Raw genomic sequence first — 16496 nt, 5'->3', positions numbered from 1 at the left:
CGTTCAGCAGAAATTGTATAAAGTTATGTGGTCATTTTTACCCATTTTCCCTTGTGAAAATGTAAAATCTGGGGCTAAAATAACATTATAGTGGTAAAAATGTAATATTTTTTTCTTCACCGTTCAATTGTATAACATTTTGTGAATCACAATTACCTTGTATTCATTGGGAAAGTGCACGGTGGACGCTGGGTGTGACGCACGGGGAAACCCCACCCACAGCCCGGTGTCCACCTCGGGGATTGCATCACCGAGTCACGCCTCACTTGACGTGACATCAGGGGAAGCAAGAGCCGGCTGAGGCCGGGGGTCGCGTGATGCCAGTGAGTGTCCAGCGATAGCGCCGCTCACAGCCAATAAAGACAAAGCTAGGTAATTAAAAAAAATCTTCTCTCAACGGGTTAATTACATTGGGGGCATTTTTAATAGTAGTGGACATCTTCTTTAATTATGTGGACACTTTTCTATACTAAGGGCAAGATATGAAGCTTGAGAGAGTGAAATGGCACTGGAGGTACATTAAGGGAACCTGTCATCAGTAATTACCACTTAAAGAACTATTTGCTGTCTAATCTCTGCCACCCCTGACTTGTGCCAATGTCACCAGTTTATAAGTGTCATTCACTTTACCCGTCATTGTGTTAATGTTATGGCATGTAGTTGTCCTCCTTATTCCCGGTACTTTCACTGACGAGGGTCTTCATTGTGAGATCCAGAAAATACATTCAGAAATCTCTTTTGTGTTGAAGAAAAAACTCACATCTAATTTATCTTTCATCCTAATAGGAAATCCTTGTGAGAATAACGGTTCATCACTAAATTGTAAAAAAGAAGATATCAGGAAGCACTCTAATGGAGAAAACCTCATCACCCTTCCTGCACCTCCTGAACTTCACAGTCCTTCACTTTCTTATAATCCTCCTGATCATGAGGAATCATCTCCTGAGCAATCTCTCATTATTACCAAAAGTCCAGGGGGCAAAGTGGATTCAAGATTTCAGTGTGACAAGCAATTTACAAAAAGCTCAGATTTTTTAACACACAGAAAACACAAAGGAAAAAAGCCATACTCCTGTTCAGAATGTGGGAAATGCTTTACATATAAATCACAATTTGTTATACATGAGAGAATTCATACAGGAGAGAAGCCATTTTCATGTTCGGAATGTGGGAAGTCCTTTAAACATAAAGGGGATCTTATTACACATCAGAGAATTCACACAGGAGAGAAACCATATTCATGTTCGGAATGTGGGAAATGTTTTGGAAGTAAATCAGACCTTGTTAAACATCAAAGAATTCACACAGGAGAAAAGCCATTTTCATGTTCGGAATGTGAGAAGTCCTTCAAACAGAAAGGGGATCTTATTAGACATCAGAGAATTCATACAAGAGAGAAGACATTTTCATGTTCGGAATGTGGGAAATGTTTTGGAAGTAAATCAGACCTTGTTAAACATCAAAGAATTCACACAGGAGAAAAGCCATTTTCATGTTCAGAATGTGGGAAGTCCTTCAAACAGAAAGGGGATCTTATTAGACATCAGAGAATTCACACAGGAAAAAAGCCGTATTCGTGTTCAAAATGTGGAAAGTCCTTCACAGGTAAAGGAAGTCTTATTATACATCAGAGAATTCACACAGGAGAAAAGCCATATTCATGTTCAGAATGTGGGAAATGCTTTACAGATAAAAGGGCTCTTATTAGACATCAGAAAACTCACACAGGAGAGAAGCCATATTCCTGTTCAGAATGTGGGAAATGCTTTACATTTAAAGGGAGTCTTATTACACATCAGAAAATTCACACAGGAGAGAAGCCATATTCATGTTCAGAATGTGGGAAGTCCTTTACAGATAAAGGGAATCTTATTCCACATCAGCGAATTCACACAGGAGAGAAGCCATATTCATGTTCAGAATGTGGGAAGTGTTTTAGTTATAAATCAGATCTTGTTAAACATCACAGAATTCACACAGGAGAAAAGCCATATTCATGTCCAGAATGTGGGAAATGCTTTACAGAGAAATCAAAACTTGTGATACACGAGAAAATTCACACAGGAGAGAAGCAGTATTCATGTTCAGAATGCGGGAAATCTTTTATGCTTAAATCAAATCTTTCTGCTCATAAGAGAATTCATACAGGAGAAAAGCCATTTTCTTGTTCAGAATGTGCGAAATGTTTTAAAAGTAAATCAGAGCTTGTTATACATCAAAGAATTCACACCGGGGAGAAACCGTTTTCATGTTTACAATGTGGAAAATGCTTTACAGCTAAATCAGATCTTGTTAGACATCAAAGAACTCACACAGGAGAAAAGCCGTATTCATGTTCAGAATGTGGGAAATGCTTTACAGATAAAAGGAGTCTTCTTCCACATCAGCGAATTCACACAGGAGAGAAGCCATATTCGTGTTCAGAATGTGGGAAATGCTTTACAAATAAAGGGAATCTTATTAGACATCAGAGAAATCACACAGGAGAAAAAAACATTTTCATGTTCACTATGTGAGAAGTCCTTCACAAATAAAGGGCATCTTAGTAGACATCAGAGCATTCATACTGGAAAGTCACCATATTCATGCTCAGAATGTGGGAAGTGTTTTAGTTATAAATCAGATCTTCTTAAATATCACAGAATTCACACAGGAGAGCAGCCGTATTCATGTTCAGAATGTGGGAAGTCTTTTATGCGTAAATCAATTCTTGTTGCACATAACAGAATTCATACAGGAGAAAAGCCATTTTCTTGTTCAGAATTTGGGAAATGTTTTATATATAAATTGGATCTTGTTAAACATCACAGAATTCACACAGGAGAAAAGCCATATTCATGTTCATTCTGTGAGAAATGCTTTCCAAAAAAAATGTATCTTGTGCAGCATGAGAGAAGTCACACAGGAGAGAAGCCGTATTCATGTTCAGAATGTGGGAAATCTTTTATACATAAATCGTACCTTGTAAAACATGAGAGAAGTCATATGGGAAAGAAAGTGTAATTATGTTCACTGTGTTTTATAAAGTTTAATAAACATTGTTCAGCATAAATGAGTACACCCCCTTTGATGAGTAAGATTTTATTTAATAGCTCACTGAACACAAGATCAATTTCTACAATTTTGCCAACACTAAGTTTCATAGAACATTTTTTTGTAATCAAAACATGAAAGTAAGGGTAATGATATAACTCTCATTACAAAACCTTCAGTTTTACTCAAATTAGTTGATGCAAAAATGAGTACACCCCACATCAAAAGCTACTACATCTATTATTTTGTATGGCCTCCATAATTTTAAAGGACGGCACCAAGTTTTCTAGGCCTGGAATGAACAAGTTAGTGACAATACTATATCTATATTTTATCTCTTTTTCGATTACGAGCTCTTAGAGCCTGGATGCTGGATGGAGCGAGGACAACTTGTCTCTTCAGAATTCCCCATAGGTGTTTGGTTGGGTTCAGATCAGGAGACACTTTGCCACAGAATCACTGTCACCCTGTTCTTCAGAAATGTAACAGTGGCCTACCAAGGGAACAGAGTGATGGCAGCATCTTCTCTGTCACTATAGAGCAGAACATCTGTGAATTCCAGATACCATCAATGAAATGTAGCTCCTCATGCAGCCCCACATAAGGACACGGCCACCACCAGGTCTCACTGTAGACACCATGCGTTCTCATTGTATTCCTCACCTCTTCAACGTTATAAAGTTTTGAAGCCATCAGTTCCAAAAACACCTTTATCTTGGTCTGATCACTCCAGAGTATAAAGTCCCAGGAGTCTTCATATGTTTCCGCATGTGTCCTGGCAGATTGTAGGGCGGCTTTTTTGTGTATGGGATTTAGGAGAGGCTTTCTATGTGGACAACACCCATGTCTGCCATTCCTCTATAGAAAACATTGTCTGCTTTCAGCTCATCTCTCAGTGCTTGGATGAAAAATCACAGTTGGGAAGGAATGGACGGGACAAAGAAAGTTACTGATAATCCAGCACTTGTTTTCCAGTGTGAATAAAACCAAAAACTTTTATTGAACAAAACAAATTAAAATCATAGAAACATTAAAAAACAGGAGCAAAACATCTCTGCGTTTCTACCTGGTATTTGTGTTCAGTTCTTCTTCATGACATAATAAATAACCAGTAACCGGCTTCTTCTACACATCATAGGGTCTAATGCACAGCGGAGACCCCCAGCCCCAAATGGACGTGTGCAAGTATGTCTACATTACCCCTATGGACGATCATATGTCCACAACAAAAAGCATCCGTGCAATAGAAGAATGAAGTGTCTGCATCTATAATGTGTATATTATGTATAATTACTATAAAAGAGGAAAAAACACAATTCAGTAAATGGATACAAGGTCTGAAGGAAGATTCATATCACTGGAGAATCTGGAGGCCAATTCCAGAATCCACAAGGCTTCTCGGGGGTGTACTTTTTATACCAATCTCCCCCCTTAGCTGGTCTGGTGACATATTCAATACCCACAACTGTAAAGTGATTAATTCCTATTGTGTTGTATGAGATGTTGTGATGCTGCAGATGTATTACGTGTTGTGGGGCCAAGAACGTCCCTAACGTGTCCCCCAATGCGGTGACGTAAGGGTCTGACCGTGCCCCCCACATATTGCAGCAGACAAGCTTCACATTGTATGGTGTCAATGACGTGTGGAGCTACAACTAATGAGATGTCGGATATTATAGGGTTTATTATGGTTAGTAGATGCAGACATTTTTGCTTTGTACACAGACTTGCACAAACCACATTTATTTCTCCCACATTCAATGAAACCTTTGGTGTTTGTCCTCCACGTGTCAGTTGTCTTTCTTGTTGCTGGATCCTTGTCAGTGTATAACATAGGTAAATGTTTTCTGGTAATATTCACTATATTATAGGAATCTTCTCTGCAGCCAGTATTGAATGTAACTCTAGACTGATGGATGTTTCCTTCTTTGTGAGTTTTCGGTAATGTATGAAATATTGGACATTGTGGGTGATTTTCCTTTAATCGTTCTATTTGTTTGGCATTAAGTACAGCCGATACCAAACCCTCCTCCAAAAGACAATGTAAGGGGGTATTGTATGAATTAGTAGGATCTCCATCTAGAGTGCGGCATATATTAGTATCGTCATCCATGTTCATAACCTCCGGCTCATACAACCCACTATCCAGAGCTGTGATCGAGCCCCCTTTATCTGCAGCTCTAATGACTTTATTAGGGCTGTGCTCAGGGCCGTATCTGGCATTCATGCTGCCCTAGGCACTTTAAGTGGTCACGCCCCCTACTGGTAATTCATACTAGAAGTGTTCACACCCTTTAGGCCCCCTTCACACGTACCAGAGACACACGCGTATACCATTATAATCTATAGGCTGCGCACATGTCCGTTTTTTGCCGGCAGCTCGGACGTCAGTACATCCTGCACACAGATGACATAAAGTGTGACATCCGCACACACGTCTGTGTGACACGTGCCGGAATAGAGTGCAGAATAGAAATGACAGATATTTAGGTGTTAGATGTGCAAAGATTGAGATAGATGATAGATATCCGTGAGATATATAATTACTGCCCTGTGTGTGGAGTTTACTGCACTTGTGTTTAGCTAATAAATTAAAAAAGCGATGTGGAATCCTCCCTATTTTTGATAACCAGCAAAGGTAAAGCAGACAGCTGTGAGCGGATATTATCAGGGTGGGAAGGTCCTCGGTTACTGGGCCCTTCCCAGCCTAAAAATACCAGCCCTCAGCCGCCTCAGAAATGGCGCACCAATTCAGGTGCTTTGCACGGCTCTTCACGATTGCCCTGGTGCGGTGGCAATCGGGGTAATGGTGGTTAGGGTTGAGGACAGTGGTGATTTGTCAAAAAACACAGCTGTCTTCAAGCCCTCAGGTTAGTAATGGAGGGGGAAAGGAAAGAGATCCCGGCACTCACCTGTAGTCAATCATTTATTCCACATCCACAGATCTGCAAAACGTTTCAGCTCCTCCAGAGCTTTTCTCAATTGTGGGCAATCACATAGAAATACAACATTTATATAGAAAAAAAAACAAGGAAATGACATCACAATGAAATAAAAAATGAAGAAAACCACAAACATTCATATAATCATATTAGTCTCATTATATAAAATACCATATTTTTCGGACCTTAAGACGCACTTTTTTCCTCAAATTTTGGAGGAAAATGGGGAGTGCGTCTTATAGTCCGAATGTTGGGGGGATATATTTATGTGGGGTGTGGGGGGAGCGGTATCGGTGGAGGAGTGGGCACAGGAGGCAGCAGCCGCCCGCTGAATCCTACACTGTCCCCGCTGCTAAAGAAAATGAATATTCACTGCTCCCCACGACCATGAGGTGTGGGGAGCACTGAATATTCATGCTCCCTAATAGCGGTATACAGTGTAGCCGCGCTGCAGCTGCTGCCGGCTATCTCCTGTGCCCGCTGTTAAAGGGCATGAATATTCAACCTCTCTCCATGCCCATGGGCGTGGGGAGGGGATGAATATTCATGCACTTTAATGAGCGGGCACAGGAGATAGCCGGCAGCAGCCGCAGCGCGCTCCGCTGTGTGCCGGCTATGAAGGAGAGTGAAGTCACTGCTCCCCGCGCACAGTCCCGGCGTGGGGAGCAGTGACATCCGGCAGCTGATCTCTACTTGTGAGCTGTGTATGGCAGTGACGTCATGCTCGGCTCACATGGAGAGATCAGTGCAGGCAGACAGGACGCAGCGCTGGAGGAGAGAAAAGAGAGGTGAGTATGAGTGTTTATTTTTTTTAATGTGCAGCCTGATGGGGATGAGGCGTGCCATGCATACCAGGACAGGGATGAGGCGTGCCATGCATACCAGGACAGGGATGAGGCGTGCCATGCATACCAAGACAGGGATGAGGCGTGCCATGCATACCAAGACAGGGATGAGGCGTGCCATGCATACCAAGACAGGGATGAGGCGTGCCATGCATACCAAGACAGGGATGAGGCGTGCCATGCATACCAAGACAGGGATGAGGCGTGCCATGCATACCAAGACAGGGATGAGGCGTGCCATGCATACCAAGACAGGGATGAGGCGTGCCATGCATACCAAGACAGGGATGAGGCGTGCCATGCATACCAAGACAGGGATGAGGCGTGCCATGCATACCAAGACAGGGATGAGGCGTGCCATGCATACCAAGACAGGGATGAGGCGTGCCATGCATACCAAGACAGGGATGAGGCGTGCCATGCATACCAAGACAGGGATGAGGCGTGCCATGCATACCAAGACAGGGATGAGGCGTGCCATGCATACCAAGACAGGGATGAGGCGTGCCATGCATACCAAGACAGGGATGAGGCGTGCCATGCATACCAAGACAGGGATGAGCGGTGCCATGCATACCAAGACAGGGATGAGCGGTGCCATGCATACCAAGACAGGGATGAGGCGTGCCATGCATACCAAGACAGGGATGAGGCGTGCCATGCATACCAAGACAGGGATGAGGCGTGCCATGCATACCAGGACAGGGATGAGCGGTGCCATGCATACCAGGACAGGGATGAGCGGTGCCATGCATACTAGGATTGGGGATGAGGGGTGCCATGCATACCAGGATAAGGATGAGGGAGCCATGCATATCAGGATAGGTATGAGGGGTGCCATGCATACCAGGATGGAGGGATGCCGGGCATACCAGGATGGGGATGGGTACTAAATATAAAAGGAAGGGGGGCGGCATATATACCAGGATGGGATATATTGTCAGAATTGGGGGACATTACCTCTATACCAGTGTCAGCAGAAGACCCCCTCCCCTTTAAAAGTGCATCATGACCACATTTTTTGCTTAAATTTTTATTTTTTTATTTTCCTCCTCTAAAACCTGTTACGCTCGCGCCCGGACTGACTGGCGTGAGCGTGATTAGTAATCCCACTGTACCATGAACCGAGGAGTGCCTGGAGGGGCGTAACTAAGTATCAACCAGATCCGACCAGGGTCGCACGGCGGCTAACGACTCCGTGAACCAGGGAGGAACCGAGCAGAGGGACCAGGTGCTACTCCAGGTCAAACCCCGGTCACAGCTGTTGACCCACACCGGGGAATGCAGGAACAGGCAGGTAAGACTGGCGTACAGACAGGTGAGTATTGGCAGACACGGCTAGTATTCAGACAGGTGGGTACTAGCAAGCACGGCTGGTGTACAGACAGGGAAATACTGGCAAGCACGGCTGGAGTGCAAATAGGTAGGTACTAGCAGGTTGGAGCGCAGGCTGGATAGAGGCCAGTACAGACTGGGAGACAGGAACAGAGCCGCAGATGCGGTAGACAGGCAGAGCAGGGAGGAACAGCCGCAGCGGTAGGCTAGGCAGAGCAAAGGGGAACCGCCGGAGCGGTGAGCAAGCAGAGCAGAACTAAACCGCAGATGCGGTGAACAAGGCAGAGCAGAGAGGAGCCGCCGGAGCAGTGAGCAAGGCAGAGCAGAGGGGAACCGCCGGAGCGGTGAGCACGGCAGAGCAGAGGGGAACCGCTGGTGCGGTGAACAAGGCAGAGCAGAGAGGAACCGCCAGAGCGGAGAGCTAGGCAGAGCATAGGGGAACCGCCGGAGTGGTGAGCAAGCAGAGCAGAACTAAACCGCAGGTGCGGTGAACAAGGCAGAGCAGAGAGGAACCGCCGGAGCGGTGAGCAAGCAGAGCAGAACTAAACCGCAGGTGCGGTGAACAAGGCAGAGCAGAGAGGAACCCCCAGAGCGGTGAGCAAGGCACAGCAGAGCTAAACCGCAGGTGCGGTGAACAAGGCAGAGCAGAGGGGAACCGCCGGAGCTGTGAGCAAGGCAGAGCAGAGGGGAACCGCTGGAGCGGTGAGCAAGGCAGAGCAGAGGGGAACCGCCGGAGCGGTGAGCAAGGCAGAGCAGAGGGGAACCGCAAGAGCGGTGAGCAAGGCAGAGCAGAGGGGAGCCGCCGCAGCGGTGAGCAAGGCAGGACAGGGCTGACGGAACAGGCATAGAGGACAGGGCTCTGTTCACATGGAACAGACTGAAGATACAGGAAGATGGCTAGAACACAGGAGGTAGATACGGAGGAAGGGAAAAGGGACAAGCAGAACCAGATACACACAAGGTACTTATAATGAAGTAGCGAGTGGACACAAAACTCACAAACAGAAGTACAGAGACGAGTAGGAGTAGGTGCTGGTTAAGACACTGCAGGAAAAGGGAGGGTACAGACATAGAGATAAAACAGGTAACAGGCTAAGAGACAGCTCAGACAGGAACTGATACTGCAACGAGATACAGGAACGAGCCTGGGTATACAGCCCCCAGAGATGGCGGAAACAGACAAGAAGCAGAACTGGACCTGGCAACTTCAGAGTCAAGAAGCACACTGAATGTTAGTGTTGCTCAGGCACCACCTTCTGGGTGGAGGGGGTTAAAATATCCAGTGACTCACAATAGGTTGGAGACGCATTAGAGGTGCGCCCACAGCAGCTATAAGAATCAGGAAGTAACTGGGCCGCCGCCCTAAGCAGTCAGTCAAGAGACATGCACACAGCATGAACTGGAGCACAGTTTGCAGGCTGGACTGATGGGTAAGATTGCGGTCTTGCATAGTAGGAGGTGGTGCACTATGCAAGCACGCCGCCAGGGATGTTACAAAACCTAGGTGCGTCTTATGGTCCGGTGCGTCTTATAGTCCGAAAAATACGGTATACACTGCTCAAAAAAATAAAGGGAACACTTAAACAACAGCATATAACTCCAAGTAAATCAAACTTCTGTGAAATCAAACTGTCCACTTAGGAAGCAACACTGATTGACAATCAATTTCACATGCTGTTGTGCAAATGGAATAGACAATAGATGGAAATTATTGGCAATTATCAAGACACCCTCAATAAAGGAGTGGTTCTGCAGGTGGGGACCACAGACCACATCTCAGTACCAATGCTTTCTGGCTGATGTTTTGGTCAGTTTTGAATGTTGGTTATGCTTTCACACTCGTGGTAGCATGAGACGGACTCTACAACCCACAGAAGTTGCTCAGGTAGTGCAGCTCATCCAGGATGGCACATCAATGCAAGCTGTGGCAAGAAGATTTGATGTGTCTGTCAGCGTAGTGTCCAGAGGCTAGAGGAGCTACCAGGAGACAGGCCAGTACACCAGGAGACGTGGAGGCGGTCGTAGGAGGGCAACAACCCAGCAGCAGGAACGTTATCTCAGCCTTTGTGCAAGGAGGAACAGGATGAGCACTGCCAGAGCCCTGCAAAATGACCTCCAGCAGGCCACAAATGTGCATGTGTCTGCAAAAACGGTTAGAAAACGACTGACTCCGTGAGGGTGGTATGAGGGCCCGACGTCCACAGATGGGGGTTGTGCTCACAGCCCAACACCGTGGAGGACGCTTGGCATTTGTCACAGAACTCCAGGATTGGCAAAGTCGCCACTGGCGCCCTGTGCTCTTCACAGATGAAAGCAGGTTCACACTGAGCACATGTGACAGACGTGACAGAGTCTGGAGACGCCGTGGAGAGCGATCTGCTGCCTGCAACATCCTTCAGCATGACCGGTTTGGCAGTGGGTCTGTAATGGTGTGGGGTGGCATTTCTTTGGAGGGCCACACAGCCTTCCATGTGCTCGCCAGAGGAAGCCTGACTGCCATTAGGTATCGAGATGAGATCCTCAGACCCCTTGTGAGACCATATGCTGGGGCGGTTGGCCCTGGGTTCCTCCTAATGCAGGACAATGCCAGACCTCATGTGGCTGGAGTGTGTCAGCAGTTCCTGCAAGATGAAGGCATTGAAGCTATGCACTGGCCGCCTGTTCCCCAGATCTGAATCCGATTGAACACATCTGGGACATCATGTCTCGCTCCATCCACCAACGTTACGTTGCACCACAGACTGTCCAGGAGTTGGCGGATGCTTTAGTCCAGGTCTGCGAGTAGATCCCACAGAAGACCATCCGCAACCTCATCAGGAGGATGCCCAGGCGTTGTAGGGAGGTCATACAGGCACGTGGAGGCCACACACAATACTGAGCCTCATTTTGACTTGTTTTAAGGACATTACATCAAAGTTGGATCCACTTTAATTTTGGGGGTGACTTCAAATCCAGGCCTCCATTGGTTAATAAATGTGATTTCCATTGATGATTTTTGTGTGATTTTGTTCTCAGCACATTCAACTTTGTACAGAACAAAGTATTCAATGAGAAGATTTCATTCATTCAGATCTAGGATGGGTTATTTCAGTGTTCCCTTTATTTTTTTGAGCAGTGTATATACACAAAAATGAAAAAACGTCCATAACAAAGTATAATAACTATCAAATAAAATATTTAATTTTACACCAATACACATTGCCACAAATATATATAGGCGTATATAGGAAATGCAAAAAAAAACATAATAAGAATTAATTTATTTAGCGCCAACATATTCCGCAGCATTTTACAATTAAGCGGGGACATGTACAGACGATAAATTCAATACAAGATAAGACAGTTTAAACAGTTACATTAGGAGCGAGGGTCCGGCCGCTCGCAAGCTTACAATCTACAAGGGAATGGGGGGACACAATAGGTGAAAAGTGCTTGTTATTTCAGGTCTGACAATTATAATAAGTAGGGATTTTCATATAAAGCTGCATTATCCGGTCATCAGCCCGTATGTATAAGTGCAATAATCAAGTATCGAGTGCAGTAGGGAGCAGATTCTGAATAATATTTAGAAGGAGGAGACAGGGGAAAGTTGGTTACTGAGTAGTTAAGGTGGTCGGTTTGTTTAAAGAGATGGGTTTTTAAAGCGCATTTGAAGACGTGGGGGCTAGGCATCAGTCAGATCGCCTGGGGTACAGCATTCCAGAGAACTGGCGCAGCACGAGAGAAGTCTTGGAGACAGAGGTGTGAGGTTCGGATTATGAGGGATGTTAGTCTTAGGTCATTTGTAGAACGGAGGGCACGTGTAGGGCGATAGACAGAGATGAGAGAGGAGATATAAGGCGGTGCAGAACTGTGGAGAGCTTTGTGGGTGAGAGCGATGAGTTTATATTGGACCCTGTAGCAAATGGGCAACCAGTGTAATGACTGGCACAAGATGGAGGCATAGGTGAAGCGGCTGGACAGAAATACGACCCTGGCTGCCGCATTCAGGACGGATTGGAGAGGAGAAAGTTTGGTCAGAGGGAGACCGATCAGAAGAGAGTTGCAGTAGTCCAGACGAGAGTGAATAAGAGCGACAGTCAGAGTTTTAGCAGTTTCAAAGGTGAGAAAAGGTCGGATTCTGGAGATGTTTTTAAGATGCAGGTGACAAGAGTGAGCGAGTGATCGGATATAGGCAGTAAAGGAAAGGTTAGTGTCAAATATGACCCCCAGGCAGCGGCCGTGCTGCTTGGGGGTTATGGTTGAACCCTCCAAGGTAATTTTGATGTTAGGTAGAGTTGGGTTAGTAGAGGGGAGAAACACAAGAAGTTCAGTTTTGGAGAGATTCAGTTTAAGATAGAGGGAGGACATGATGTTAGAGACAGCGGACAGACAGTCCTTGGTGTTTTCTATTAGGGTAGGGGTGAAGTTCGGGGAAGAAGTGTATAATTGGGTGACGTCAACATAGAGATGACACTGAAACCCAAGTCTGCTGATTGTTTGTCCAATACGGGCAGTGTATAGAGAGAAGAGGAGGGGGCCTAGGACTGAGCCCTGCGGGAACCCGATAGTAAGGGGACGAGGAGAGGAAGAGGAGCCGGAAAAAGATACAGTGAAGGAGTGGTCAGAGAGGTAGGAGGAGAACCAGGAGAGAATGGTTTCCTTGAACCCGATAGATCGGAGCATAGTGAGCAGGAGCTGTTGATCCATAGAGTCAAATGCGGCAGAGAGATCCAGGAGAATCAGCAGGGAGCAGTGACCTTTGGATTTAGCTGTTAGTAGATAATTAGAGACTTTAGTGAGGGCAGTTTCAGTGGAGTGTAAGGAGCGGAAACCAGATTGTAGACGGTCGAGGAGAGAGTTATCTGAGAGATAGCGGATTAGACGGGAGTGGACCAAGCGTTCCAGGAGTTTAGAGATGTAAAGAAGGTTAGAGACAGGTCTGTAGTTAGCAGTGCAGTTCTGGTCCAGTGATGGCTTTTTAAGTAAAGGGGTTATGATGGCATGTTTAAATGAGGAGGGAAAGATACCTGAAGAAAGAGAGAGGTTAAATATTTTAGTCAGGTGAGTGGTGACCACCGGTGAGAGAGACTGCAGATGTGAAGGAATGGGGTCACTGTTGGGGGTTGTAGGTCGAGAAGAAGTGAGGAGCTGGGTAACTTCTTCTTCTGTAACAGGCTCAAAGATGGCTAGTGAGCTTGAAGTGCAGAAGGGAAGGGGATCCAGGCACTGAGGAGATTGGGCTGAGATGTCCTGATGGATGTGGTTGATTTGTTCTAGGAAATAAGTGGCCAGATCCTCCCCGCTGAGGTTGGTGGTGGGGGCCTGTGCGTTAGGTTTCAGGAGGGAGTTTAAGGTTTCAAAAAGTAGATTTGGATTGTTGGATAGTGAAGTGATGAGGGGGGTGAAGTAGGATTGTTTGGCCAGATGAAGGGCAGAGTTATAGGTTTTGAGCATGAATTTATAGTGGATGAAGTCCTCTGCTAAAAGAGATTTTCTCCACTGACGCTCAGCACACCTTGAGCAACGCTGAAGAAAGCATGTTTGCATTGTGTGCCAGGGCTGCCGTTGTCTGCGTCGGGTCTTTCTGCGTGTAGAAGGTGCTGCTTCATCTAGGGCGTTTTTCAGTGTATTATTGTAGTGTGACAATGCTAAGTCTGGCCAGAAGAGGGAGGAGATGGGGGCTGAAGATGTGTGGAGATTGTCCATAAGCTGCTGGGTATTAATGGCACGTGTATTCCTAGAAGTGTGGTAAGTGGGGGTGTCCCGGGTGAGGAGACAGTTCTTGACAGAGAAGGAAAGAAGGTTGTGGTCCGAGAGCAGGAGAGGGGAGTTAGTAAAGTCATGCAGCGAGCAGAGACGGGAGAAAACCAGGTCCAGAGTATTCCCGTCTTTATGTGTAGGAGAGTTAGTAACTAGTGTTGAGTGAGTATGTTCTGTTCCGAGTGTGCATGATTTGCAACTGTTTGACAGCTTTATTACATGTGAGGAATGTGTAAGAAATAGACATTCCTTACATATAATAAAACTGTCAAACAGTTGCAAATCATGCACACGGGAGCGATTCAAACATATCACCGAGCAGCTGTAAATACTTGGAGCTCGGCCCGAGCATACACGCCTAAAGAGTTAACATAACATAGTCGTTCAACACTATTAGTAACCTGTGAGAGGCCGAATGAGGGGGTTAGAGAAAGTAGATGAGAGGCAGATTGGGAGAGGAGATCATTGATGGGGATGTTAAAGTCTCCTGTGATGAGGGTGGGGAAGTCACAGGATAGAAAGTGAGGAAGGCAGTTGGCAAAGTGATCAAGGAACTGGTGGGAGGAGCCTGGAGGGCGATACACAACCGCCACTCACAGGGAGAAGGGTTTGAAGAGTCTGATGGTGTGGACTTCAAAGGAAGGAAACATAAGTGAGGGAAATGGGAGGATGACCTGGAAAGCACATTGTGGTGAAAGGAGCAAACCAACACCTCCACCTTGTGTATCCTCAGAGTTATACATGAGGGAGGGGAGAAGGGAGGGGTGGATATGGAGAGAGTGCATAGAATGTGTTAAAGGGCGGGCGAGATGTGAGAAAGCAGAAGTTAAAACAAGTAAGATAATAATCATCGTACCATTTAACTATACGCACCAAAGTCTAAAAAACATATATCATAATTCACCCACAACACATTCTAATTCTCCTCTGTATATCATAAATGGGAAGGAAAAATTATTGACCTAATTTATATATTATTTGTTTATTTTACATTTTTCGCAATCTCCACTTTTAAATCTGTATCTGCCGCCTGCAGTCTATCAGCAGTCAACAAGATTAAATCCAGGGAACACTTATTAATCTGCTCGAATTGATCGCAGAAAGTCCCATCCTCTGAAAACAGAGTGGGGCGCAGATGGACTCGCAGTCCTCGCGATAGGCGTTTTTCTCCACAGTATTCCATTACAGTTGCAGCATGAAGTTCATAGGAGACTCACCTTTTGGTTTCTTTTCCCAGTCACGTCTCCTGAATTCACTTGTGGATATTTTGAGAAAGTCCGTAGATATCGTTGTCTGAGACAAAATCCCAGGTGATAGAACAAGTGAGTGCTCCTAGGAGAGGAGGCGGTATTAAGAGAAGGTTATTAAGGAGGGAAGCCTTCTGGATATTGACTGTAAATCGTCTGTCTCCTAAAGGCCTGAATCTAGAGTATAATGTGAGTCCGTCAGTAGAGCTGGGGGACAAATGTTCCCTTTCTCTTCTTTCTTCTTGCAGACAGTACAGACACGGTGGTCTCGCTGGAGCGCAGATACCGCATTGTGCACTAACACATCTATGGTTATAGAAATGATCGGGGTCAGGAATGAAGTTGAGATTTGATGAAGGTTTTTTATGGATAGAGCAACATTGGATTCCGGGGAAGAAGCTTTCACATTACTATTTGTGGCTTCGGCTCTTATGTTGTGATAATGTCGGTATACTCATTGTTTTTTCAGTATGTAGACAGTGATCAGGTCATAGAAGGGTTATGGATTTAGAATTGCTTTCATTTGTCATTGGGTGAATATTTTAATATCTGAACGGATGACTAAATTATCAGCATTAGAACATTTTAATAAAAAATTTTAAAATTAAAAAAATAGAAAAAAAAAAATAATTAAAATATTAAAAATTCTCCAGACCCTGATCACAAGATGGCGCCGAGAACTCTGCACAACAACATGGAGAGGAGGAGATGGCGCGGGAGGATGCTGAGGCAGAGTCGCACCCGGAAGAACCTGAGCCTACGTAAAGACAGGTATCTGTACAACTCCGCTCTGCTATACAAGACACAGACGTATCTCTTAGGCCGGGGTCCCACTAGCGTACGGTATGCGATGCGAGACCCCCCGATGCGATATGCTAATGACACTCGCTGCTGCTCTGCTGCGAGCGGGAGCCGAATGTCAGTGCTCCATGCTCTGATCCTCTCGCACGGCTGCGGAGGGGACGCGGAAATCACTATCTCCATCTCCTCTGCTGCTGGCATTGGCGGGAATCGCACTGCACTCGGGTGGTATCTGAGTGCAGCGCGATGTTTCACACGCACCTGTAGATTATATAGATGCGTGCGATCCGATCGGAGCTGGAAAACAAAACGCCGCGGAGCAGAGAATCCGAGGATTACTGGGTACGGACGCAGTCTGGGGTTTTATCAGATTGAAGTGAGAGCGAGCCCTGACTGGGGAAACAGATGAACTTACTATAGATGTGGACCTGATGAGACTACTGGACTTACAGAACCTCCGGGAGCAGAGAAATCCTCATCACTGGAGAAAGCGGCCACTATGTGACGTCAGAGGGAGGAGGAGCCGGAGGAGCGACTGCCGGGATCATCTG

At 45.8% G+C, this 16496-nt stretch overlaps 1 pseudogene; it reads left to right on the top strand.

Annotated features, from left to right (window-relative positions):
* Positions 1-317: 317 nt before the first annotated feature.
* The window catches only part of LOC141219295 (uncharacterized), a 30120-nt pseudogene continuing 13941 nt past the window's right edge, over positions 318-16496 (top strand).

This window comes from Phyllobates terribilis, unplaced genomic scaffold, assembly GCF_046119375.1.
Source record: "Phyllobates terribilis strain yellow unplaced genomic scaffold, ASM4611937v1 Scaffold_259__1_contigs__length_2703414, whole genome shotgun sequence".
In the NCBI taxonomy this organism is placed as follows: domain Eukaryota; kingdom Metazoa; phylum Chordata; class Amphibia; order Anura; family Dendrobatidae; genus Phyllobates; species Phyllobates terribilis.
This window is presented reverse-complemented; position numbering and strand designations above follow the sequence as displayed.